This window comes from Pleurodeles waltl, chromosome 3_1, assembly GCF_031143425.1.
Source record: "Pleurodeles waltl isolate 20211129_DDA chromosome 3_1, aPleWal1.hap1.20221129, whole genome shotgun sequence".
Classification (NCBI taxonomy): Eukaryota; Metazoa; Chordata; class Amphibia; order Caudata; family Salamandridae; genus Pleurodeles; species Pleurodeles waltl.
In genome coordinates this window covers 1,988,562,507-1,988,588,834 of record NC_090440.1, presented here as the reverse complement: position 1 = coordinate 1,988,588,834, position 26,328 = coordinate 1,988,562,507, and the positions used below count along the sequence as shown (strand labels likewise).

At 44.2% G+C, this 26,328-nt stretch overlaps 6 non-coding genes across 6 annotated transcripts; all 6 read left to right on the top strand.

The window, feature by feature from the left end:
• The first annotated feature begins 690 nt into the window (after window positions 1-690).
• LOC138286136 (small nucleolar RNA U3) lies at window positions 691-908 on the top strand. The gene has a single exon (XR_011201829.1). It is a non-coding gene; the product is annotated as a small nucleolar RNA U3 (small nucleolar RNA).
• A 4,121-nt stretch (window positions 909-5,029) lies between these two features.
• On the top strand, window positions 5,030-5,247 carry LOC138286090 (small nucleolar RNA U3). Its single transcript, XR_011201785.1, has one exon. It is a non-coding gene; the product is annotated as a small nucleolar RNA U3 (small nucleolar RNA).
• Window positions 5,248-9,370: 4,123 nt separating this feature from the next.
• LOC138286089 (small nucleolar RNA U3) lies at window positions 9,371-9,588 on the top strand. Its single transcript, XR_011201784.1, has one exon. It is a non-coding gene; the product is annotated as a small nucleolar RNA U3 (small nucleolar RNA).
• Window positions 9,589-13,711: 4,123 nt separating this feature from the next.
• On the top strand, window positions 13,712-13,929 carry LOC138286088 (small nucleolar RNA U3). Its single transcript, XR_011201783.1, has one exon. It is a non-coding gene; the product is annotated as a small nucleolar RNA U3 (small nucleolar RNA).
• Window positions 13,930-18,954: 5,025 nt separating this feature from the next.
• LOC138286133 (small nucleolar RNA U3) lies at window positions 18,955-19,172 on the top strand. The gene has a single exon (XR_011201826.1). It is a non-coding gene; the product is annotated as a small nucleolar RNA U3 (small nucleolar RNA).
• Window positions 19,173-23,295: 4,123 nt separating this feature from the next.
• Window positions 23,296-23,513, top strand: LOC138286087 (small nucleolar RNA U3). Its single transcript, XR_011201782.1, has one exon. It is a non-coding gene; the product is annotated as a small nucleolar RNA U3 (small nucleolar RNA).
• The last annotated feature ends 2,815 nt before the right edge of the window (window positions 23,514-26,328 follow it).

Genomic DNA, 26,328 nt, shown 5'->3' with positions numbered 1-26,328 from the left:
CAAGAATAATTCCCAGTGTTTTCACCACCTACACTTTCAGCACAGTATGATGTGAACTCAGAGGGCAAGTGTGTGCTGCTTTACTTGAACAGAGTAAGCACTCTGGTGATTCTGTCCGATCTCCAGTAAAATTCACCCACTTCGTGCAGTCTGATAATGCGTAGCCATCTTGAAATGGTAATAATTGTCATTTAGTGCAGTGCCGAAAGCTCTGGAAGTAACGGTAGACTGTCTTTTTTGTGAGTTTACCAACTGTTTCTCTTACTTTTTAAACAAGTTAAAATGTGTTTGTTGCGGTAAACGAGAGCAGGAAAGGAAAGTATGGCTGCCGTTTCTTTACCTGTTTGAACTTTAACTTTCATACTGTAGTCCTCTGTCTGTTTCAGGAGCAGCCAACAGGTAACCTGTGTGTGTGTGTGTGTGTGTCTGTGTGTGAGACAGGGCCGGGAAAAGGCAGGCTGAATTTGATTGGTGGCTGATTTCTGATATGCAAATTTTTAAAGCATTGTGTCACCCGAGTTCTAGGGAGAACTCTTTCTTGCACAGAAATGCACGCGCATCTGCTGAATGCTATTTTGTGGTCTTATCTATATATTTATATGTTTTTTGACTTGATGCCCAACAGGTGCTTACTGTAGGTAAGAAGGGTTTCCACTTTTTCTGTCTGTGTGAGCTGGAAGTGGTTCAGGCAAGACTATACTTTCAGGGATCATTTCTATAGTTTTTAACTGAGGAAATGTGTTCGAAAGTGTCTGGTCTTCGCTAACCATGAGGAAGAGTTGTAGTGTTTTCTTCTGAGCGCGAAGCCAGTGGACAGTGTTGCATTTGTGCAGCTGCTGTCTGCTATTGATGAACGTTCCTCTCTTCTTTTACGAAGAACTGGAGGAAGGAAACACAAACTGAGTGGTTAGCTTCTTGTTTCAGTTTAAGAGAGTACAGCATTTTAAACTTCTTTTCTTGGATATTTGATGGTTGCCAGATTCTCACTTGACTTGTATTTGCAATCACCTCTTTTGGGCTTTTTTGGGGCTTTCTTTTATAAACTGAGCTTTTCAAACTGTCTTTCTAATCGTAATTTGGTACATTTAAGTAAGGAGGGTCTTTTCAAATGGACCCGGGGAAGGGGAAGATTTACTCACCTCTTACGCAACTCAGCAGGACAACTTGAGGATAAAACGTAGAGAAACAAAGATATTTCTCCTTGTTGCTCCTCAGTTGGGAAGGCGTACGCTTTCCCAGGTTTACTACTCTTAGTAAATCTGGGAATGCATGAAAGAGCATGGGTGGATGCCTAAGATCACCCACTCCCTACCCATGGAACGCCTTCCCGGCAAACAGTAACGCAAGGCAGCGACTTGCGCTGCCATGGGTTACTCTAGATTTATTAAGACATGCAATGCCACGCAAGGTGGCCTTGCGTGGTTTAGTAAACCTCACTGATGCCCTGGTGTTGCCTTACGCTGTGATAACGCAAGCGTTTCATAAATCTGGGCCTCTATGTTTGATCTATTTTTAGAGTTTAGACATCTTCCACACAATTAGTGCCGCTCAGTGGCTTATCGCCCTGTCGAATTGACGTGGGAAAAAGGGGCTTTCTAATGCTAGTTAGTCTTTTTAGACTAAAACCAAGAGTAACACCCTGGTCACAGGTCCTAAAATGTATAAGGCTGTTGAGGATCTTAGACCGATGAGGACAAAGAACGCCGTCTTGGGCATTTGCTAAGGTGTTGCACGGGGACTCGCATAGCACAAAGTAACGTAAGCGTAAAGGATTGCATCTGATTACTTACCATAAAAGCCTGTAGGCGCAGCAGAAAATCATTCAGCTTCCCAGGAACGCTCGCACAACCTCTAGTACATCAAGGGCTAGATGTCTTAGGACATTGGAATTTTTTAAGATTCATTGGGGACAGTGAAGTTGCAACAATCAAATAATGGTTGGAATAAGCCATCTGGTCTAATATTCTAGCAAATGTCGTTTTTTTGGCTTTCCTGTTTAATTTAAAGCATTCTTACCTCATTGAACGAAATGTTGAGCTGTCAGCATAGGCGTCGTTCCTCTGCTGTCACATTAGTTAAATGCCCTGTCCCCTCGCTTTTGTCAATAACTCTCAACAGAAGACGTTTAATGATCCCTTTGGGCCCCTAATAATGTTCTCGTATGCTATATTAGAACACTGCAAGATTGATAGCCTCATGAAGAAAATCGGAATGCCAGCAGCTTTTAAACAGTAGAATAATCCCTGTACCTTGAAAATGGTAAAGCTGCAATGTGTGGAACCCCGGAGGCCGCCATTTTGGAGTTCAAACATGCCCCAATGCCGGGGAAACGAGGTGGGTGGGTTGGCGGCAGAGCGTGAATTGGAGAAGGTTCCGCTCTGGCGGCAGGCCAGTTGAGTGCTTCAAAACTTTGCCTAATCTTGGCTTTATAGGAGCCAGGAGCGTAGCCCGACTGCCTTCCCAGCAATGTCCTTTTTTAAAATAATGAAATAAATAGATAAGTAAATATAAAAACAAAAAACAAAGTAAGACTAAATTGTGGTACCCTCTAGCCTGCTGGAAGAGGGGATGTGGACTGTTTTTCGCCTTCAACTTGAGCCTGTCGTGCTGAAGCAATACTTTAGTTAGCGGCATAGACCACAGCAGCAGTTTTTAAAGTCTGTATCACTTACCATCTGAGAGCTAAGCCAGATGGCAGCAAAAATGCTGTTGTGACATCTTCCTGTGCCACTGGAACAGAGTGGCATAGCGTTATAAAAAGTTTCTGAAGAAAGAAACTGGAACTAGTGGGGCATATTTAAGAGAGGCTTGCACTGCAGTTGCGTGACTTCTAGTGACGCAACAGCGGTCAGACCTTTTAACCATATCTAGGAGATCACGCAAAGCCACTTGGCGTGGCTTTGAATAGTCCCGTAGATAGTGATTAAGGCAAGGCATTGTAAAGCGGTGCGCTGGCTTACTCTGCATTAGGGAGGCGATCCAAGGGCTTTGCAGTGTGTGTTCCAACGCAACACCCATGTTGTTAGACGCATCCCCAAATTTACAGAGCCATGTAAATCTGGGAATGCACCAACACCTTACCCCTCCCCAGGGGAGGGTCAGTGAGGAGAAATATCTTTATTTCTCTTTGTTGTTTCCCCTTTCTATGTGTGCTGCGTTTTGCAGCACGCATAGGAAAAGGGAAAAGCCTCCCAAGATTGTTTTTGTGTAGGAAGGTGCCTCTTCCTTCACAAAAACAATTTTGCCTACAACGCAGACAACCTTGCACCATGGTGCAAGGTTGCCGGCGCTGGCTCTAGGCAGTCAAAATGGCTCCAGCGCAGTGGAAAAGGACAGTATTGCATACATATAACACATTATTGCCCGTTTTCTTTGACACAGGGCACAGCAATGTGACTTGCTGTGCTGCCCTGCGCCAAAATGTCGTAAATCTGCCCCAGTGTTTGTAAGTGTCAGAGAGTTGTTGCAGAAAAGCCCTGATCTGGAAAGGAAGGGCAGAGTTGTATTTATGAAACAACTGTCTTTTGTTGATGGCTGTTCCTTTCTTCATTTGAGGAAGGGCTGGATGACGGATACATTCACTGAAATGTTCGGTTCCTATTCTGAAGAATACTAGGATCAAAATTGTCCCGACAAGGATTCACTCCCCGGTGAACGGAATCTTCTGTACAAGAAAAATAAACCGTGTTTTGGATACTTCTATAATACAGAGATGCCTAAAAGTCATGGGGCCTGGAAAAGCTGCATATGTTCAAAGCGGCTGGTAGGACAAGGTGTTGCTGATGTGAAGGCTTTCTTTGATGTCCAGGTATTCAGAGCTCATCTGAAAGTGGTAGGTTCCGTTGTAACCCGTGGTTCCTGCGGAATGCCATCGCCTTGTAAGGGTCTTACACGTGAACTGGGGGAGAGTTACTTTGTTTGGGGAGACTGATTGAAGACATTGCCATACATTTGATCTGTGGTGCAACTTTTCAAAATGTAAAGGTAGGTTGCTTGCTACACCTTTTGTTTCCATACTTGCAAACCTACCAGGTCGTTTCTCATTCACTAGCAATCAGTATCACGCTTTCGGCACATTGAAAGGTCATAATCTGAACCAAATATTCTGATTGAAAACTGTCTTCCTGCAAAATCCTGTGGAACCTGCCGTTTTGTTTCAAGTTTTCCCCATTTTCCCTTGTGTAAGGCATTGCAGTAGTCCAAATGAGTGCTAATTAATGCTCTGCCTCTTAACATGTAAATCGATTTGCGTCAGGAAGTTGAACATCTCACCAAGATATCTGAGGATGAAACTACCAGAGAAATCCATGTCTTGGCTCGAGCTTCAAAATGAAGGCTGTGAACAAGAATAATTCCCAGTGTTTTCACCACCTACACTTTCAGCACAGTATGATGTGAACTCAGAGGGCAAGTGTGTGCTGCTTTACTTGAACAGAGTAAGCGCTCTGGTGATTCTGTCCGATCTCCAGTAAAATGCACCCACTTCGTGCAGTCTGATAATGCGTAGCCATCTTGAAATGGTAATAATTGTCATTTAGTGCAGTGCCGAAAGCTCTGGAAGTAACGGTAGACTGTCTTTTTTGTGAGTTTACCAACTGTTTCTCTTACTTTTTAAACAAGTTAAAATGTGTTTGTTGCGGTAAACGAGAGCAGGAAAGGAAAGTATGGCTGCCGTTTCTTTACCTGTTTGAACTTTAACTTTCATACTGTAGTCCTCTGTCTGTTTCAGGGGCAGCCAACAGGTAACCTGTGTGTGTGTGTGTGTCTGTGTGTGAGACAGGGCCGGGAAAAGGCAGGCTGAATTTGATTGGTGGCTGATTTCTGATATGCAAATTTTTAAAGCATTGTGTCACCCGAGTTCTAGGGAGAACTCTTTCTTGCACAGAAATGCACGCGTATCTGCTGAATGCTATTTTGTGGTCTTATCTATATATTTATATGTTTTTTGACTTGATGCCCAACAGGTGCTTACTGTAGGTAAGAAGGGTTTCCACTTTTTCTGTCTGTGTGAGCTGGAAGTGGTTCAGGCAAGACTATACTTTCAGGGATCATTTCTATAGTTTTTAACTGAGGAAATGTGTTCGAAAGTGTCTGGTCTTCGCTAACCACGAGGAAGAGTTGTAGTGTTTTCTTCTGAGCGCGAAGCCAGTGGACAGTGTTGCATTTGTGCAGCTGCTGTCTGCTATTGATGAACGTTCCTCTCTTCTTTTACGAAGAACTGGAGGAAGGAAACACAAACTGAGTGGTTAGCTTCTTGTTTCAGTTTAAGAGAGTACAGCATTTTAAACTTCTTTTCTTGGATATTTGATGGTTGCCAGATTCTCACTTGACTTGTATTTGCAATCACCTCTTTTGGGCTTTTTGGGGGCTTTCTTTTATAAACTGAGCTTTTCAAACGGTCTTTCTAATCGTAATTTGGTACATTTAAGTAAAGAGGGTCTTTTCAAATGGACCCGAGGAAGGGGAAGATTTACTCACCTTTTACGCAACTCAGCAGGACAACTTGAGGATAAAACGTAGAGAAACAAAGATATTTCTCCTTGTTGCTCCTCAGTTGGGAAGGCGTACGCGTTCCCAGGTTTACTACTCTTAGTAAATCTGGGAATGCATGAAAGAGCATGGGTGGATGCCTAAGATCACCCACTCCCTACCCATGGAACGCCTTCCCGGCAAACAGTAACGCAAGGCAGCGACTTGCGCTGCCATGGGTTACTCTAGATTTATTAAGACATGCAATGCCACGCAAGGTGGCCTTGCGTGGTTTAGTAAACCTCACTGATGCCCTGGTGTTGCCTTACGCTGTGATAACGCAAGCGTTTCATAAATCTGGGCCTCTATGTTTGATCTATTTTTAGAGTTTAGACATCTTCCACACAATTAGTGCCGCTCAGTGGCTTATCGCCCTGTCGAATTGACGTGGGGAAAAGGGGCTTTCTAATGCTAGTTAGTCTTTTTAGACTAAAACCAAGAGTAACACCCTGGTCACAGGTCCTAAAATGTATAAGGCTGTTGAGGATCTTAGACCGATGAGGACAAAGAACGCCGTCTTGGGCATTTGCTAAGGTGTTGCACGGGGACTCGCATAGCACAAAGTAACGTAAGCGTAAAGGATTGCATCTGATTACTTACCATAAAAGCCTGTAGGCGCAGCAGAAAATCATTCAGCTTCCCAGGAACGCTCGCACAACCTCTAGTACATCAAGGGCTAGATGTCTTAGGACATTGGAATTTTTTAAGATTCATTGGGGACAGTGAAGTTGCAACAATCAAATAATGGTTGGAATAAGCCATCTGGTCTAATATTCTAGCAAATGTCGTTTTTTTGGCTTTCCTGTTTAATTTAAAGCATTCTTACCTCATTGAACGAAATGTTGAGCTGTCAGCATAGGCGTCGTTCCTCTGCTGTCACATTAGTTAAATGCCCTGTCCCCTCGCTTTTGTCAATAACTCTCAACAGAAGACGTTTAATGATCCCTTTGGGCCCCTAATAATGTTCTCGTATGCTATATTAGAACACTGCAAGATTGATAGCCTCATGAAGAAAATCGGAATGCCAGCAGCTTTTAAACAGTAGAATAATCCCTGTACCTTGAAAATGGTAAAGCTGCAATGTGTGGAACCCCGGAGGCCGCCATTTTGGAGTTCAAACATGCCCCAATGCCGGGGAAACGAGGTGGGTGGGTTGGCGGCAGAGCGTGAATTGGAGAAGGTTCCGCTCTGGCGGCAGGCCAGTTGAGTGCTTCAAAACTTTGCCTAATCTTGGCTTTATAGGAGCCAGGAGCGTAGCCCGACTGCCTTCCCAGCAATGTCCTTTTTTAAAATAATGAAATAAATAGATAAGTAAATATAAAAACAAAAAACAAAGTAAGACTAAATTGTGGTACCCTCTAGCCTGCTGGAAGAGGGGATGTGGACTGTTTTTCGCCTTCAACTTGAGCCTGTCGTGCTGAAGCAATACTTTAGTTAGCGGCATAGACCACAGCAGCAGTTTTTAAAGTCTGTATCACTTACCATCTGAGAGCTAAGCCAGATGGCAGCAAAAATGCTGTTGTGACATCTTCCTGTGCCACTGGAACAGAGTGGCATAGCGTTATAAAAAGTTTCTGAAGAAAGAAACTGGAACTAGTGGGGCATATTTAAGAGAGGCTTGTACTGCAGTTGCGTGACTTCTAGTGACGCAACAGCGGTCAGACCTTTTAACCATATCTAGGAGATCACGCAAAGCCACTTGGCGTGGCTTTGAATAGTCCCGTAGATAGTGATTAAGGCAAGGCATTGTAAAGCGGTGCGCTGGCTTACTCTGCATTAGGGAGGCGATCCAAGGGCTTTGCAGTGTGTGTTCCAACGCAACACCCATGTTGTTAGACGCATCCCCAAATTTACAGAGCCATGTAAATCTGGGAATGCACCAACACCTTACCCCTCCCCAGGGGAGGGTCAGTGAGGAGAAATATCTTTATTTCTCTTTGTTGTTTCCCCTTTCTATGTGTGCTGCGTTTTGCAGCACGCATAGGAAAAGGGAAAAGCCTCCCAAGATTGTTTTTGTGTAGGAAGGTGCCTCTTCCTTCACAAAAACAATTTTGCCTACAACGCAGACAACCTTGCACCATGGTGCAAGGTTGCCGGCGCTGGCTCTAGGCAGTCAAAATGGCTCCAGCGCAGTGGAAAAGGACAGTATTGCATACATATAACACATTATTGCCCGTTTTCTTTGACACAGGGCACAGCAATGTGACTTGCTGTGCTGCCCTGCTCCAAAATGTCGTAAATCTGCCCCAGTGTTTGTAAGTGTCAAAGAGTTGTTGCAGAAAAGCCCTGATCTGGAAAGGAAGGGCAGAGTTGTATTTATGAAACAACTGTCTTTTGTTGATGGCTGTTCCTTTCTTCATTTGAGGAAGGGCTGGATGACGGATACATTCACTGAAATGTTCGGTTCCTATTCTGAGGAATACTAGGATCAAAATTGGCCCGACAAGGATTCACTCCCCGGTGAACGGAATCTTCTGTACAAGAAAAATAAACCGTGTTTTGGATACTTCTATAATACAGAGATGCCTAAAAGTCATGGGGCCTGGAAAAGCTGCATATGTTCAAAGCGGCTGGTAGGACAAGGTGTTGCTGATGTGAAGGCTTTCTTTGATGTCCAGGTATTCAGAGCTCATCTGAAAGTGGTAGGTTCCGTTGTAACCCGTGGTTCCTGCGGAATGCCATCGCCTTGTAAGGGTCTTACACGTGAACTGGGGGAGAGTTACTTTGTTTGGGGAGACTGATTGAAGACATTGCCATACATTTGATCTGTGGTGCAACTTTTCAAAATGTAAAGGTAGGTTGCTTGCTACACCTTTTGTTTCCATACTTGCAAACCTACCAGGTCGTTTCTCATTCACTAGCAATCAGTATCACGCTTTCGGCACATTGAAAGGTCATAATCTGAACCAAATATTCTGATTGAAAACTGTCTTCCTGCAAAATCCTGTGGAACCTGCCGTTTTGTTTCAAGTTTTCCCCATTTTCCCTTGTGTAAGGCATTGCAGTAGTCCAAATGAGTGCTAATTAATGCTCTGCCTCTTAACATGTAAATCGATTTGCGTCAGGAAGTTGAACATCTCACCAAGATATCTGAGGATGACACTACCAGAGAAATCCATGTCTTGGCTTGAGCTTCAAAATGAAGGCTGTGAACAAGAATAATTCCCAGTGTTTTCACCACCTACACTTTCAGCACAGTATGATGTGAACTCAGAGGGCAAGTGTGTGCTGCTTTACTTGAACAGAGTAAGCGCTCTGGTGATTCTGTCCGATCTCCAGTAAAATTCACCCACTTCGTGCAGTCTGATAATGCGTAGCCATCTTGAAATGGTAATAATTGTCATTTAGTGCAGTGCCGAAAGCTCTGGAAGTAACGGTAGACTGTCTTTTTTGTGAGTTTACCAACTGTTTCTCTTACTTTTTAAACAAGTTAAAATGTGTTTGTTGCGGTAAACGAGAGCAGGAAAGGAAAGTATGGCTGCCGTTTCTTTACCTGTTTGAACTTTAACTTTCATACTGTAGTCCTCTGTCTGTTTCAGGAGCAGCCAACAGGTAACCTGTGTGTGTGTGTGTGTGTCTGTGTGTGAGACAGGGCCGGGAAAAGGCAGGCTGAATTTGATTGGTGGCTGATTTCTGATATGCAAATTTTTAAAGCATTGTGTCACCCGAGTTCTAGGGAGAACTCTTTCTTGCACAGAAATGCACGCGCATCTGCTGAATGCTATTTTGTGGTCTTATCTATATATTTATATGTTTTTTGACTTGATGCCCAACAGGTGCTTACTGTAGGTAAGAAGGGTTTCCACTTTTTCTGTCTGTGTGAGCTGGAAGTGGTTCAGGCAAGACTATACTTTCAGGGATCATTTCTATAGTTTTTAACTGAGGAAATGTGTTCGAAAGTGTCTGGTCTTCGCTAACCACGAGGAAGAGTTGTAGTGTTTTCTTCTGAGCGCGAAGCCAGTGGACAGTGTTGCATTTGTGCAGCTGCTGTCTGCTATTGATGAACGTTCCTCTCTTCTTTTACGAAGAACTGGAGGAAGGAAACACAAACTGAGTGGTTAGCTTCTTGTTTCAGTTTAAGAGAGTACAGCATTTTAAACTTCTTTTCTTGGATATTTGATGGTTGCCAGATTCTCACTTGACTTGTATTTGCAATCACCTCTTTTGGGCTTTTTTGGGGCTTTCTTTTATAAACTGAGCTTTTCAAACTGTCTTTCTAATCGTAATTTGGTACATTTAAGTAAGGAGGGTCTTTTCAAATGGACCCGGGGAAGGGGAAGATTTACTCACCTCTTACGCAACTCAGCAGGACAACTTGAGGATAAAACGTAGAGAAACAAAGATATTTCTCCTTGTTGCTCCTCAGTTGGGAAGGCGTACGCTTTCCCAGGTTTACTACTCTTAGTAAATCTGGGAATGCATGAAAGAGCATGGGTGGATGCCTAAGATCACCCACTCCCTACCCATGGAACGCCTTCCCGGCAAACAGTAACGCAAGGCAGCGACTTGCGCTGCCATGGGTTACTCTAGATTTATTAAGACATGCAATGCCACGCAAGGTGGCCTTGCGTGGTTTAGTAAACCTCACTGATGCCCTGGTGTTGCCTTACGCTGTGATAACGCAAGCGTTTCATAAATCTGGGCCTCTATGTTTGATCTATTTTTAGAGTTTAGACATCTTCCACACAATTAGTGCCGCTCAGTGGCTTATCGCCCTGTCGAATTGACGTGGGAAAAAGGGGCTTTCTAATGCTAGTTAGTCTTTTTAGACTAAAACCAAGAGTAACACCCTGGTCACAGGTCCTAAAATGTATAAGGCTGTTGAGGATCTTAGACCGATGAGGACAAAGAACGCCGTCTTGGGCATTTGCTAAGGTGTTGCACGGGGACTCGCATAGCACAAAGTAACGTAAGCGTAAAGGATTGCATCTGATTACTTACCATAAAAGCCTGTAGGCGCAGCAGAAAATCATTCAGCTTCCCAGGAACGCTCGCACAACCTCTAGTACATCAAGGGCTAGATGTCTTAGGACATTGGAATTTTTTAAGATTCATTGGGGACAGTGAAGTTGCAACAATCAAATAATGGTTGGAATAAGCCATCTGGTCTAATATTCTAGCAAATGTCGTTTTTTTGGCTTTCCTGTTTAATTTAAAGCATTCTTACCTCATTGAACGAAATGTTGAGCTGTCAGCATAGGCGTCGTTCCTCTGCTGTCACATTAGTTAAATGCCCTGTCCCCTCGCTTTTGTCAATAACTCTCAACAGAAGACGTTTAATGATCCCTTTGGGCCCCTAATAATGTTCTCGTATGCTATATTAGAACACTGCAAGATTGATAGCCTCATGAAGAAAATCGGAATGCCAGCAGCTTTTAAACAGTAGAATAATCCCTGTACCTTGAAAATGGTAAAGCTGCAATGTGTGGAACCCCGGAGGCCGCCATTTTGGAGTTCAAACATGCCCCAATGCCGGGGAAACGAGGTGGGTGGGTTGGCGGCAGAGCGTGAATTGGAGAAGGTTCCGCTCTGGCGGCAGGCCAGTTGAGTGCTTCAAAACTTTGCCTAATCTTGGCTTTATAGGAGCCAGGAGCGTAGCCCGACTGCCTTCCCAGCAATGTCCTTTTTTAAAATAATGAAATAAATAGATAAGTAAATATAAAAACAAAAAACAAAGTAAGACTAAATTGTGGTACCCTCTAGCCTGCTGGAAGAGGGGATGTGGACTGTTTTTCGCCTTCAACTTGAGCCTGTCGTGCTGAAGCAATACTTTAGTTAGCGGCATAGACCACAGCAGCAGTTTTTAAAGTCTGTATCACTTACCATCTGAGAGCTAAGCCAGATGGCAGCAAAAATGCTGTTGTGACATCTTCCTGTGCCACTGGAACAGAGTGGCATAGCGTTATAAAAAGTTTCTGAAGAAAGAAACTGGAACTAGTGGGGCATATTTAAGAGAGGCTTGCACTGCAGTTGCGTGACTTCTAGTGACGCAACAGCGGTCAGACCTTTTAACCATATCTAGGAGATCACGCAAAGCCACTTGGCGTGGCTTTGAATAGTCCCGTAGATAGTGATTAAGGCAAGGCATTGTAAAGCGGTGCGCTGGCTTACTCTGCATTAGGGAGGCGATCCAAGGGCTTTGCAGTGTGTGTTCCAACGCAACACCCATGTTGTTAGACGCATCCCCAAATTTACAGAGCCATGTAAATCTGGGAATGCACCAACACCTTACCCCTCCCCAGGGGAGGGTCAGTGAGGAGAAATATCTTTATTTCTCTTTGTTGTTTCCCCTTTCTATGTGTGCTGCGTTTTGCAGCACGCATAGGAAAAGGGAAAAGCCTCCCAAGATTGTTTTTGTGTAGGAAGGTGCCTCTTCCTTCACAAAAACAATTTTGCCTACAACGCAGACAACCTTGCACCATGGTGCAAGGTTGCCGGCGCTGGCTCTAGGCAGTCAAAATGGCTCCAGCGCAGTGGAAAAGGACAGTATTGCATACATATAACACATTATTGCCCGTTTTCTTTGACACAGGGCACAGCAATGTGACTTGCTGTGCTGCCCTGCGCCAAAATGTCGTAAATCTGCCCCAGTGTTTGTAAGTGTCAGAGAGTTGTTGCAGAAAAGCCCTGATCTGGAAAGGAAGGGCAGAGTTGTATTTATGAAACAACTGTCTTTTGTTGATGGCTGTTCCTTTCTTCATTTGAGGAAGGGCTGGATGACGGATACATTCACTGAAATGTTCGGTTCCTATTCTGAAGAATACTAGGATCAAAATTGTCCCGACAAGGATTCACTCCCCGGTGAACGGAATCTTCTGTACAAGAAAAATAAACCGTGTTTTGGATACTTCTATAATACAGAGATGCCTAAAAGTCATGGGGCCTGGAAAAGCTGCATATGTTCAAAGCGGCTGGTAGGACAAGGTGTTGCTGATGTGAAGGCTTTCTTTGATGTCCAGGTATTCAGAGCTCATCTGAAAGTGGTAGGTTCCGTTGTAACCCGTGGTTCCTGCGGAATGCCATCGCCTTGTAAGGGTCTTACACGTGAACTGGGGGAGAGTTACTTTGTTTGGGGAGACTGATTGAAGACATTGCCATACATTTGATCTGTGGTGCAACTTTTCAAAATGTAAAGGTAGGTTGCTTGCTACACCTTTTGTTTCCATACTTGCAAACCTACCAGGTCGTTTCTCATTCACTAGCAATCAGTATCACGCTTTCGGCACATTGAAAGGTCATAATCTGAACCAAATATTCTGATTGAAAACTGTCTTCCTGCAAAATCCTGTGGAACCTGCCGTTTTGTTTCAAGTTTTCCCCATTTTCCCTTGTGTAAGGCATTGCAGTAGTCCAAATGAGTGCTAATTAATGCTCTGCCTCTTAACATGTAAATCGATTTGCGTCAGGAAGTTGAACATCTCACCAAGATATCTGAGGATGAAACTACCAGAGAAATCCATGTCTTGGCTCGAGCTTCAAAATGAAGGCTGTGAACAAGAATAATTCCCAGTGTTTTCACCACCTACACTTTCAGCACAGTATGATGTGAACTCAGAGGGCAAGTGTGTGCTGCTTTACTTGAACAGAGTAAGCGCTCTGGTGATTCTGTCCGATCTCCAGTAAAATGCACCCACTTCGTGCAGTCTGATAATGCGTAGCCATCTTGAAATGGTAATAATTGTCATTTAGTGCAGTGCCGAAAGCTCTGGAAGTAACGGTAGACTGTCTTTTTTGTGAGTTTACCAACTGTTTCTCTTACTTTTTAAACAAGTTAAAATGTGTTTGTTGCGGTAAACGAGAGCAGGAAAGGAAAGTATGGCTGCCGTTTCTTTACCTGTTTGAACTTTAACTTTCATACTGTAGTCCTCTGTCTGTTTCAGGGGCAGCCAACAGGTAACCTGTGTGTGTGTGTGTGTGTCTGTGTGTGAGACAGGGCCGGGAAAAGGCAGGCTGAATTTGATTGGTGGCTGATTTCTGATATGCAAATTTTTAAAGCATTGTGTCACCCGAGTTCTAGGGAGAACTCTTTCTTGCACAGAAATGCACGCGCATCTGCTGAATGCTATTTTGTGGTCTTATCTATATATTTATATGTTTTTTGACTTGATGCCCAACAGGTGCTTACTGTAGGTAAGAAGGGTTTCCACTTTTTCTGTCTGTGTGAGCTGGAAGTGGTTCAGGCAAGACTATACTTTCAGGGATCATTTCTATAGTTTTTAACTGAGGAAATGTGTTCGAAAGTGTCTGGTCTTCGCTAACCACGAGGAAGAGTTGTAGTGTTTTCTTCTGAGCGCGAAGCCAGTGGACAGTGTTGCATTTGTGCAGCTGCTGTCTGCTATTGATGAACGTTCCTCTCTTCTTTTACGAAGAACTGGAGGAAGGAAACACAAACTGAGTGGTTAGCTTCTTGTTTCAGTTTAAGAGAGTACAGCATTTTAAACTTCTTTTCTTGGATATTTGATGGTTGCCAGATTCTCACTTGACTTGTATTTGCAATCACCTCTTTTGAGCTTTTTGGGGGCTTTCTTTTATAAACTGAGCTTTTCAAACGGTCTTTCTAATCGTAATTTGGTACATTTAAGTAAAGAGGGTCTTTTCAAATGGACCCGGGGAAGGGGAAGATTTACTCACCTTTTACGCAACTCAGCAGGACAACTTGAGGATAAAACGTAGAGAAACAAAGATATTTCTCCTTGTTGCTCCTCAGTTGGGAAGGCGTACGCGTTCCCAGGTTTACTACTCTTAGTAAATCTGGGAATGCATGAAAGAGCATGGGTGGATGCCTAAGATCACCCACTCCCTACCCATGGAACGCCTTCCCGGCAAACAGTAACGCAAGGCAGCGACTTGCGCTGCCATGGGTTACTCTAGATTTATTAAGACATGCAATGCCACGCAAGGTGGCCTTGCGTGGTTTAGTAAACCTCACTGATGCCCTGGTGTTGCCTTACGCTGTGATAACGCAAGCGTTTCATAAATCTGGGCCTCTATGTTTGATCTATTTTTAGAGTTTAGACATCTTCCACACAATTAGTGCCGCTCAGTGGCTTATCGCCCTGTCGAATTGACGTGGGAAAAAGGGGCTTTCTAATGCTAGTTAGTCTTTTTAGACTAAAACCAAGAGTAACACCCTGGTCACAGGTCCTAAAATGTATAAGGCTGTTGAGGATCTTAGACCGATGAGGACAAAGAACGCCGTCTTGGGCATTTGCTAAGGTGTTGCACGGGGACTCGCATAGCACAAAGTAACGTAAGCGTAAAGGATTGCATCTGATTACTTACCATAAAAGCCTGTAGGCGCAGCAGAAAATCATTCAGCTTCCCAGGAACGCTCGCACAACCTCTAGTACATCAAGGGCTAGATGTCTTAGGACATTGGAATTTTTTAAGATTCATTGGGGACAGTGAAGTTGCAACAATCAAATAATGGTTGGAATAAGCCATCTGGTCTAATATTCTAGCAAATGTCGTTTTTTTGGCTTTCCTGTTTAATTTAAAGCATTCTTACCTCATTGAACGAAATGTTGAGCTGTCAGCATAGGCGTCGTTCCTCTGCTGTCACATTAGTTAAATGCCCTGTCCCCTCGCTTTTGTCAATAACTCTCAACAGAAGACGTTTAATGATCCCTTTGGGCCCCTAATAATGTTCTCGTATGCTATATTAGAACACTGCAAGATTGATAGCCTCATGAAGAAAATCGGAATGCCAGCAGCTTTTAAACAGTAGAATAATCCCTGTACCTTGAAAATGGTAAAGCTGCAATGTGTGGAACCCCGGAGGCCGCCATTTTGGAGTTCAAACATGCCCCAATGCCGGGGAAACGAGGTGGGTGGGTTGGCGGCAGAGCGTGAATTGGAGAAGGTTCCGCTCTGGCGGCAGGCCAGTTGAGTGCTTCAAAACTTTGCCTAATCTTGGCTTTATAGGAGCCAGGAGCGTAGCCCGACTGCCTTCCCAGCAATGTCCTTTTTTAAAATAATGAAATAAATAGATAAGTAAATATAAAAACAAAAAACAAAGTAAGACTAAATTGTGGTACCCTCTAGCCTGCTGGAAGAGGGGATGTGGACTGTTTTTCGCCTTCAACTTGAGCCTGTCGTGCTGAAGCAATACTTTAGTTAGCGGCATAGACCACAGCAGCAGTTTTTAAAGTCTGTATCACTTACCATCTGAGAGCTAAGCCAGATGGCAGCAAAAATGCTGTTGTGACATCTTCCTGTGCCACTGGAACAGAGTGGCATAGCGTTATAAAAAGTTTCTGAAGAAAGAAACTGGAACTAGTGGGGCATATTTAAGAGAGGCTTGCACTGCAGTTGCGTGACTTCTAGTGACGCAACAGCGGTCAGACCTTTTAACCATATCTAGGAGATCACGCAAAGCCACTTGGCGTGGCTTTGAATAGTCCCGTAGATAGTGATTAAGGCAAGGCATTGTAAAGCGGTGCGCTGGCTTACTCTGCATTAGGGAGGCGATCCAAGGGCTTTGCAGTGTGTGTTCCAACGCAACACCCATGTTGTTAGACGCATCCCCAAATTTACAGAGCCATGTAAATCTGGGAATGCACCAACACCTTACCCCTCCCCAGGGGAGGGTCAGTGAGGAGAAATATCTTTATTTCTCTTTGTTGTTTCCCCTTTCTATGTGTGCTGCGTTTTGCAGCACGCATAGGAAAAGGGAAAAGCCTCCCAAGATTGTTTTTGTGTAGGAAGGTGCCTCTTCCTTCACAAAAACAATTTTGCCTACAACGCAGACAACCTTGCACCATGGTGCAAGGTTGCCGGCGCTGGCTCTAGGCAGTCAAAATGGCTCCAGCGCAGTGGAAAAGGACAGTATTGCATACATATAACACATTATTGCCCGTTTTCTTTGACACAGGGCACAGCAATGTGACTTGCTGTGCTGCCCTGCGCCAAAATTTCGTAAATCTGCCCCAGTGTTTGTAAGTGTCAGAGAGTTGTTGCAGAAAAGCCCTGATCTGGAAAGGAAGGGCAGAGTTGTATTTATGAAACAACTGTCTTTTGTTGATGGCTGTTCCTTTCTTCATTTGAGGAAGGGCTGGATGACGGATACATTCACTGAAATGTTCGGTTCCTATTCTGAAGAATACTAGGATCAAAATTGTCCCGACAAGGATTCACTCCCCGGTGAACGGAATCTTCTGTACAAGAAAAATAAACCGTGTTTTGGATACTTCTATAATACAGAGGCCCATATTTATACTTTTTGACGCTAAACTGCGCTAACGCAGTTTAGCGTCAAAAAGTTTTGCGCCGGCTAACGCCATTCTGAAGCGCCATGCGGGCGCCGTATTTATTGAATGGCGTTAGCCGGCGCAAGCAGACCGGCGCTGCCTGGTGTGCGCGAGAAAAACCACGTACACCAGGCAGCGCCGGCGTAGGGGGAAAATGGCGCATGGGCGTCTTAAAATGGGGCAAGTCAGGTTACGTCGAAAAAATCGTCGTAACCCGACTTGCGCCATTTATTTTCGACGCCCATCCCCCATCAACATGACTCCTATCATTGTAAAGATAGGAGTCATGCCCCCTTGCCCAATGGCCATGCCCAGGGGACTTCTGTCCCCTGGGCATGGTCATTGGGCATAGTGGCATGTAGGGGGGCACAAATCAGGCCCCCCTATGCCAAAAAAAATTATTACAAAAAAATAAAAAAATACTTACCTGAATGTCCCTGGGGTGGGTCCCTCCAGCCTTGGGTGTCCTCCTGGGGTGGGCAAGGGTGGCAGGGGGGGTCCCTGGGGGCAGGGGAGGGCACTGTGGGCTCATTTTGAGCCCACTTGTCCCTTAACGCCATGCCTGACCCAGGCGTTAAAAAGCGGCGCAAATGCGCCGTTTTAAGCCACGCCCACTCCCGGGCGTCTCTTTTGCCCGGGAGTATAAATACCACGTAAAGGCCTGGGAGTCATTTTTTAGACGGGAACGCCTCCCTTGCATATCATTAACGCAAGGAAGGGGTTCACGCTAAAAAATGACGCACATTCCGGGAACTTTGGCGCTAGACGCCTCTAACGCCATAGTATAAATATGGCGTTAGTTGGCGTTAGTTTAGCGTCGAATTTGCGTCGAAAAAAACGACGCAAATTCGGCGCAGAGATGCCTAAAAGTCATGGGGCCTGGAAAAGCTGCATATGTTCAAAGCGGCTGGTAGGACAAGGTGTTGCTGATGTGAAGGCTTTCTTTGATGTCCAGGTATTCAGAGCTCATCTGAAAGTGGTAGGTTCCGTTGTAACCCGTGGTTCCTGCGGAATGCCATCGCCTTGTAAGGGTCTTACACGTGAACTGGGGGAGAGTTACTTTGTTTGGGGAGACTGATTGAAGACATTGCCATACATTTGATCTGTGGTGCAACTTTTCAAAATGTAAAGGTAGGTTGCTTGCTACACCTTTTGTTTCCATACTTGCAAACCTACCAGGTCGTTTCTCATTCACTAGCAATCAGTATCACGCTTTCGGCACATTGAAAGGTCATAATCTGAACCAAATATTCTGATTGAAAACTGTCTTCCTGCAAAATCCTGTGGAACCTGCCGTTTTGTTTCAAGTTTTCCCCATTTTCCCTTGTGTAAGGCATTGCAGTAGTCCAAATGAGTGCTAATTAATGCTCTGCCTCTTAACATGTAAATCGATTTGCGTCAGGAAGTTGAACATCTCACCAAGATATCTGAGGATGAAACTACCAGAGAAATCCATGTCTTGGCTTGAGCTTCAAAATGAAGGCTGTGAACAAGAATAATTCCCAGTGTTTTCACCACCTACACTTTCAGCACAGTATGATGTGAACTCAGAGGGCAAGTGTGTGCTGCTTTACTTGAACAGAGTAAGCGCTCTGGTGATTCTGTCCGATCTCCAGTAAAATGCACCCACTTCGTGCAGTCTGATAATGCGTAGCCATCTTGAAATGGTAATAATTGTCATTTAGTGCAGTGCCGAAAGCTCTGGAAGTAACGGTAGACTGTCTTTTTTGTGAGTTTACCAACTGTTTCTCTTACTTTTTAAACAAGTTAAAATGTGTTTGTTGCGGTAAACGAGAGCAGGAAAGGAAAGTATGGCTGCCGTTTCTTTACCTGTTTGAACTTTAACTTTCATACTGTAGTCCTCTGTCTGTTTCAGGGGCAGCCAACAGGTAACCTGTGTGTGTGTGTGTGTCTGTGTGTGAGACAGGGCCGGGAAAAGGCAGGCTGAATTTGATTGGTGGCTGATTTCTGATATGCAAATTTTTAAAGCATTGTGTCACCCGAGTTCTAGGGAGAACTCTTTCTTGCACAGAAATGCACGCGCATCTGCTGAATGCTATTTTGTGGTCTTATCTATATATTTATATGTTTTTTGACTTGATGCCCAACAGGTGCTTACTGTAGGTAAGAAGGGTTTCCACTTTTTCTGTCTGTGTGAGCTGGAAGTGGTTCAGGCAAGACTATACTTTCAGAGATCATTTCTATAGTTTTTAACTGAGGAAATGTGTTCGAAAGTGTCTGGTCTTCGCTAACCACGAGGAAGAGTTGTAGTGTTTTCTTCTGAGCGCGAAGCCAGTTGACAGTGTTGCATTTGTGCAGCTGCTGTCTGCTATTGATGAACGTTCCTCTCTTCTTTTACGAAGAACTGGAGGAAGGAAACACAAACTGAGTGGTTAGCTTCTTGTTTCAGTTTAAGAGAGTACAGCATTTTAAACTTCTTTTCTTGGATATTTGATGGTTGCCAGATTCTCACTTGACTTGTATTTGCAATCACCTCTTTTGGGCTTTTTTGGGGCTTTCTTTTATAAACTGAGCTTTTCAAACGGTCTTTCTATAATCGTAATTTGGTACATTTAAGTAAGGAGGGTCTTTTCAAATGGACCCGGGGAAGGGGAAGATTTACTCACCTCTTACGCAACTCAGCAGGACAACTTGAGGATAAAACGTAGAGAAACAAAGATATTTCTCCTTGTTGCTCCTCAGTTGGGAAGGCGTACGCGTTCCCAGGTTTACTACTCTTAGTAAATCTGGGAATGCATGAAAGAGCATGGGTGGATGCCTAAGATCACCCACTCCCTACCCATGGAACGCCTTCCCGGCAAACAGTAACGCAAGGCAGCGACTTGCGCTGCCATGGGTTACTCTAGATTTATTAAGACATGCAATGCCACGCAAGGTGGCCTTGCGTGGTTTAGTAAACCTCACTGATGCCCTGGTGTTGCTTTACGCTGTGATAACGCAAGCGTTTCATAAATCTGGGCCTCTATGTTTGATCTATTTTTAGAGTTTAGACATCTTCCACACAATTAGTGCCGCTCAGTGGCTTATCGCCCTGTCGAATTGACGTGGGGAAAAGGGGCTTTCTAATGCTAGTTAGTCTTTTTAGACTAAAACCAAGAGTAACACCCTGGTCACAGGTCCTAAAATGTATAAGGCTGTTGAGGATCTTAGACCGATGAGGACAAAGAACGCCGTCTTGGGCATTTGCTAAGGTGTTGCACGGGGACTCGCATAGCACAAAGTAACGTAAGCGTAAAGGATTGCATCTGATTACTTACCATAAAAGCCTGTAGGCGCAGCAGAAAATCATTCAGCTTCCCAGGAACGCTCGCACAACCTCTAGTACATCAAGGGCTAGATGTCTTAGGACATTGGAATTTTTAAAGATTCATTGGGGACAGTGAAGTTGCAACAATCAAATAATGGTTGGAATAAGCCATCTGGTCTAATATTCTAGCAAATGTCGTTTTTTTGGCTTTCCTGTTTAATTTAAAGCATTCTTACCTCATTGAACGAAATGTTGAGCTGTCAGCATAGGCGTCGTTCCTCTGCTGTCACATTAGTTAAATGCCCTGTCCCCTCGCTTTTGTCAATAACTCTCAACAGAAGACGTTTAATGATCCCTTTGGGCCCCTAATAATGTTCTCGTATGCTATATTAGAACACTGCAAGATTGATAGCCTCATGAAGAAAATCGGAATGCCAGCAGCTTTTAAACAGTAGAATAATCCCTGTACCTTGAAAATGGTAAAGCTGCAATGTGTGGAACCCCGGAGGCCGCCATTTTGGAGTTCAAACATGCCCCAATGCCGGGGAAACGAGGTGGGTGGGTTGGCGGCAGAGCGTGAATTGGAGAAGGTTCCGCTCTGGCGGCAGGCCAGTTGAGTGCTTCAAAACTTTGCCTAATCTTGGCTTTATAGGAGCCAGGAGCGTAGCCCGACTGCCTTCCCAGCAATGTCCTTTTTTAAAATAATGAAATAAATAGATAAGTAAATATAAAAACAAAAAACAAAGTAAGACTAAATTGTGGTACCCTCTAGCCTGCTGGAAGAGGGGATGTGGACTGTTTTTCGCCTTCAACTTGAGCCTGTCGTGCTGAAGCAATACTTTAGTTAGCGGCATAGACCACAGCAGCAGTTTTTAAAGTCTGTATCACTTACCATCTGAGAGCTAAGCCAGATGGCAGCAAAAATGCTGTTGTGACATCTTCCTGTGCCACTGGAACAGAGTGGCATAGCGTTATAAAAAGTTTCTGAAGAAAGAAACTGGAACTAGTGGGGCATATTTAAGAGAGGCTTGCACTGCAGTTGCGTGACTTCTAGTGACGCAACAGCGGTCAGACCTTTTAACCATATCTAGGAGATCACGCAAAGCCACTTGGCGTGGCTTTGAATAGTCCCGTAGATAGTGATTAAGGCAAGGCATTGTAAAGCGGTGCGCTGGCTTACTCTGCATTAGGGAGGCGATCCAAGGGCTTTGCAGTGTGTGTTCCAACGCAACACCCATGTTGTTAGACGCATCCCCAAATTTACAGAGCCATGTAAATCTGGGAATGCACCAACACCTTACCCCTCCCCAGGGGAGGGTCAGTGAGGAGAAATATCTTTATTTCTCTTTGTTGTTTCCCCTTTCTATGTGTGCTGCGTTTTGCAGCACGCATAGGAAAAGGGAAAAGCCTCCCAAGATTGTTTTTGTGTAGGAAGGTGCCTCTTCCTTCACAAAAACAATTTTGCCTACAACGCAGACAACCTTGCACCATGGTGCAAGGTTGCCGGCGCTGGCTCTAGGCAGTCAAAATGGCTCCAGCGCAGTGGAAAAGGACAGTATTGCATACATATAACACATTATTGCCCGTTTTCTTTGACACAGGGCACAGCAATGTGACTTGCTGTGCTGCCCTGCGCCAAAATGTCGTAAATCTGCCCCAGTGTTTGTAAGTGTCAGAGAGTTGTTGCAGAAAAGCCCTGATCTGGAAAGGAAGGGCAGAGTTGTATTTATGAAACAACTGTCTTTTGTTGATGGCTGTTCCTTTCTTCATTTGAGGAAGGGCTGGATGACGGATACATTCACTGAAATGTTCGGTTCCTATTCTGAAGAATACTAGGATCAAAATTGTCCCGACAAGGATTCACTCCCCGGTGAACGGAATCTTCTGTACAAGAAAAATAAACCGTGTTTTGGATACTTCTATAATACAGAGATGCCTAAAAGTCATGGGGCCTGGAAAAGCTGCATATGTTCAAAGCGGCTGGTAGGACAAGGTGTTGCTGATGTGAAGGCTTTCTTTGATGTCCAGGTATTCAGAGCTCATCTGAAAGTGGTAGGTTCCGTTGTAACCCGTGGTTCCTGCGGAATGCCATCGCCTTGTAAGGGTCTTACACGTGAACTGGGGGAGAGTTACTTTGTTTGGGGAGACTGATTGAAGACATTGCCATACATTTGATCTGTGGTGCAACTTTTCAAAATGTAAAGGTAGGTTGCTTGCTACACCTTTTGTTTCCATACTTGCAAACCTACCAGGTCGTTTCTCATTCACTAGCAATCAGTATCACGCTTTCGGCACATTGAAAGGTCATAATCTGAACCAAATATTCTGATTGAAAACTGTCTTCCTGCAAAATCCTGTGGAACCTGCCGTTTTGTTTCAAGTTTTCCCCATTTTCCCTTGTGTAAGGCATTGCAGTAGTCCAAATGAGTGCTAATTAATGCTCTGCCTCTTAACATGTAAATCGATTTGCGTCAGGAAGTTGAACATCTCACCAAGATATCTGAGGATGAAACTACCAGAGAAATCCATGTCTTGGCTCGAGCTTCAAAATGAAGGCTGTGAACAAGAATAATTCCCAGTGTTTTCACCACCTACACTTTCAGCACAGTATGATGTGAACTCAGAGGGCAAGTGTGTGCTGCTTTACTTGAACAGAGTAAGCGCTCTGGTGATTCTGTCCGATCTCCAGTAAAATGCACCCACTTCGTGCAGTCTGATAATGCGTAGCCATCTTGAAATGGTAATAATTGTCATTTAGTGCAGTGCCGAAAGCTCTGGAAGTAACGGTAGACTGTCTTTTTTGTGAGTTTACCAACTGTTTCTCTTACTTTTTAAACAAGTTAAAATGTGTTTGTTGCGGTAAACGAGAGCAGGAAAGGAAAGTATGGCTGCCGTTTCTTTACCTGTTTGAACTTTAACTTTCATACTGTAGTCCTCTGTCTGTTTCAGGGGCAGCCAACAGGTAACCTGTGTGTGTGTGTGTGTCTGTGTGTGAGACAGGGCCGGGAAAAGGCAGGCTGAATTTGATTGGTGGCTGATTTCTGATATGCAAATTTTTAAAGCATTGTGTCACCCGAGTTCTAGGGAGAACTCTTTCTTGCACAGAAATGCACGCGTATCTGCTGAATGCTATTTTGTGGTCTTATCTATATATTTATATGTTTTTTGACTTGATGCCCAACAGGTGCTTACTGTAGGTAAGAAGGGTTTCCACTTTTTCTGTCTGTGTGAGCTGGAAGTGGTTCAGGCAAGACTATACTTTCAGGGATCATTTCTATAGTTTTTAACTGAGGAAATGTGTTCGAAAGTGTCTGGTCTTCGCTAACCACGAGGAAGAGTTGTAGTGTTTTCTTCTGAGCGCGAAGCCAGTGGACAGTGTTGCATTTGTGCAGCTGCTGTCTGCTATTGATGAACGTTCCTCTCTTCTTTTACGAAGAACTGGAGGAAGGAAACACAAACTGAGTGGTTAGCTTCTTGTTTCAGTTTAAGAGAGTACAGCATTTTAAACTTCTTTTCTTGGATATTTGATGGTTGCCAGATTCTCACTTGACTTGTATTTGCAATCACCTCTTTTGGGCTTTTTGGGGGCTTTCTTTTATAAACTGAGCTTTTCAAACGGTCTTTCTAATCGTAATTTGGTACATTTAAGTAAAGAGGGTCTTTTCAAATGGACCCGAGGAAGGGGAAGATTTACTCACCTTTTACGCAACTCAGCAGGACAACTTGAGGATAAAACGTAGAGAAACAAAGATATTTCTCCTTGTTGCTCCTCAGTTGGGAAGGCGTACGCGTTCCCAGGTTTACTACTCTTAGTAAATCTGGGAATGCATGAAAGAGCATGGGTGGATGCCTAAGATCACCCACTCCCTACCCATGGAACGCCTTCCCGGCAAACAGTAACGCAAGGCAGCGACTTGCGCTGCCATGGGTTACTCTAGATTTATTAAGACATGCAATGCCACGCAAGGTGGCCTTGCGTGGTTTAGTAAACCTCACTGATGCCCTGGTGTTGCCTTACGCTGTGATAACGCAAGCGTTTCATAAATCTGGGCCTCTATGTTTGATCTATTTTTAGAGTTTAGACATCTTCCACACAATTAGTGCCGCTCAGTGGCTTATCGCCCTGTCGAATTGACGTGGGAAAAAGGGGCTTTCTAATGCTAGTTAGTCTTTTTAGACTAAAACCAAGAGTAACACCCTGGTCACAGGTCCTAAAATGTATAAGGCTGTTGAGGATCTTAGACCGATGAGGACAAAGAACGCCGTCTTGGGCATTTGCTAAGGTGTTGCACGGGGACTCGCATAGCACAAAGTAACGTAAGCGTAAAGGATTGCATCTGATTACTTACCATAAAAGCCTGTAGGCGCAGCAGAAAATCATTCAGCTTCCCAGGAACGCTCGCACAACCTCTAGTACATCAAGGGCTAGATGTCTTAGGACATTGGAATTTTTTAAGATTCATTGGGGACAGTGAAGTTGCAACAATCAAATAATGGTTGGAATAAGCCATCTGGTCTAATATTCTAGCAAATGTCGTTTTTTTGGCTTTCCTGTTTAATTTAAAGCATTCTTACCTCATTGAACGAAATGTTGAGCTGTCAGCATAGGCGTCGTTCCTCTGCTGTCACATTAGTTAAATGCCCTGTCCCCTCGCTTTTGTCAATAACTCTCAACAGAAGACGTTTAATGATCCCTTTGGGCCCCTAATAATGTTCTCGTATGCTATATTAGAACACTGCAAGATTGATAGCCTCATGAAGAAAATCGGAATGCCAGCAGCTTTTAAACAGTAGAATAATCCCTGTACCTTGAAAATGGTAAAGCTGCAATGTGTGGAACCCCGGAGGCCGCCATTTTGGAGTTCAAACATGCCCCAATGCCGGGGAAACGAGGTGGGTGGGTTGGCGGCAGAGCGTGAATTGGAGAAGGTTCCGCTCTGGCGGCAGGCCAGTTGAGTGCTTCAAAACTTTGCCTAATCTTGGCTTTATAGGAGCCAGGAGCGTAGCCCGACTGCCTTCCCAGCAATGTCCTTTTTTAAAATAATGAAATAAATAGATAAGTAAATATAAAAACAAAAAACAAAGTAAGACTAAATTGTGGTACCCTCTAGCCTGCTGGAAGAGGGGATGTGGACTGTTTTTCGCCTTCAACTTGAGCCTGTCGTGCTGAAGCAATACTTTAGTTAGCGGCATAGACCACAGCAGCAGTTTTTAAAGTCTGTATCACTTACCATCTGAGAGCTAAGCCAGATGGCAGCAAAAATGCTGTTGTGACATCTTCCTGTGCCACTGGAACAGAGTGGCATAGCGTTATAAAAAGTTTCTGAAGAAAGAAACTGGAACTAGTGGGGCATATTTAAGAGAGGCTTGTACTGCAGTTGCGTGACTTCTAGTGACGCAACAGCGGTCAGACCTTTTAACCATATCTAGGAGATCACGCAAAGCCACTTGGCGTGGCTTTGAATAGTCCCGTAGATAGTGATTAAGGCAAGGCATTGTAAAGCGGTGCGCTGGCTTACTCTGCATTAGGGAGGCGATCCAAGGGCTTTGCAGTGTGTGTTCCAACGCAACACCCATGTTGTTAGACGCATCCCCAAATTTACAGAGCCATGTAAATCTGGGAATGCACCAACACCTTACCCCTCCCCAGGGGAGGGTCAGTGAGGAGAAATATCTTTATTTCTCTTTGTTGTTTCCCCTTTCTATGTGTGCTGCGTTTTGCAGCACGCATAGGAAAAGGGAAAAGCCTCCCAAGATTGTTTTTGTGTAGGAAGGTGCCTCTTCCTTCACAAAAACAATTTTGCCTACAACGCAGACAACCTTGCACCATGGTGCAAGGTTGCCGGCGCTGGCTCTAGGCAGTCAAAATGGCTCCAGCGCAGTGGAAAAGGACAGTATTGCATACATATAACACATTATTGCCCGTTTTCTTTGACACAGGGCACAGCAATGTGACTTGCTGTGCTGCCCTGCTCCAAAATGTCGTAAATCTGCCCCAGTGTTTGTAAGTGTCAAAGAGTTGTTGCAGAAAAGCCCTGATCTGGAAAGGAAGGGCAGAGTTGTATTTATGAAACAACTGTCTTTTGTTGATGGCTGTTCCTTTCTTCATTTGAGGAAGGGCTGGATGACGGATACATTCACTGAAATGTTCGGTTCCTATTCTGAGGAATACTAGGATCAAAATTGGCCCGACAAGGATTCACTCCCCGGTGAACGGAATCTTCTGTACAAGAAAAATAAACCGTGTTTTGGATACTTCTATAATACAGAGATGCCTAAAAG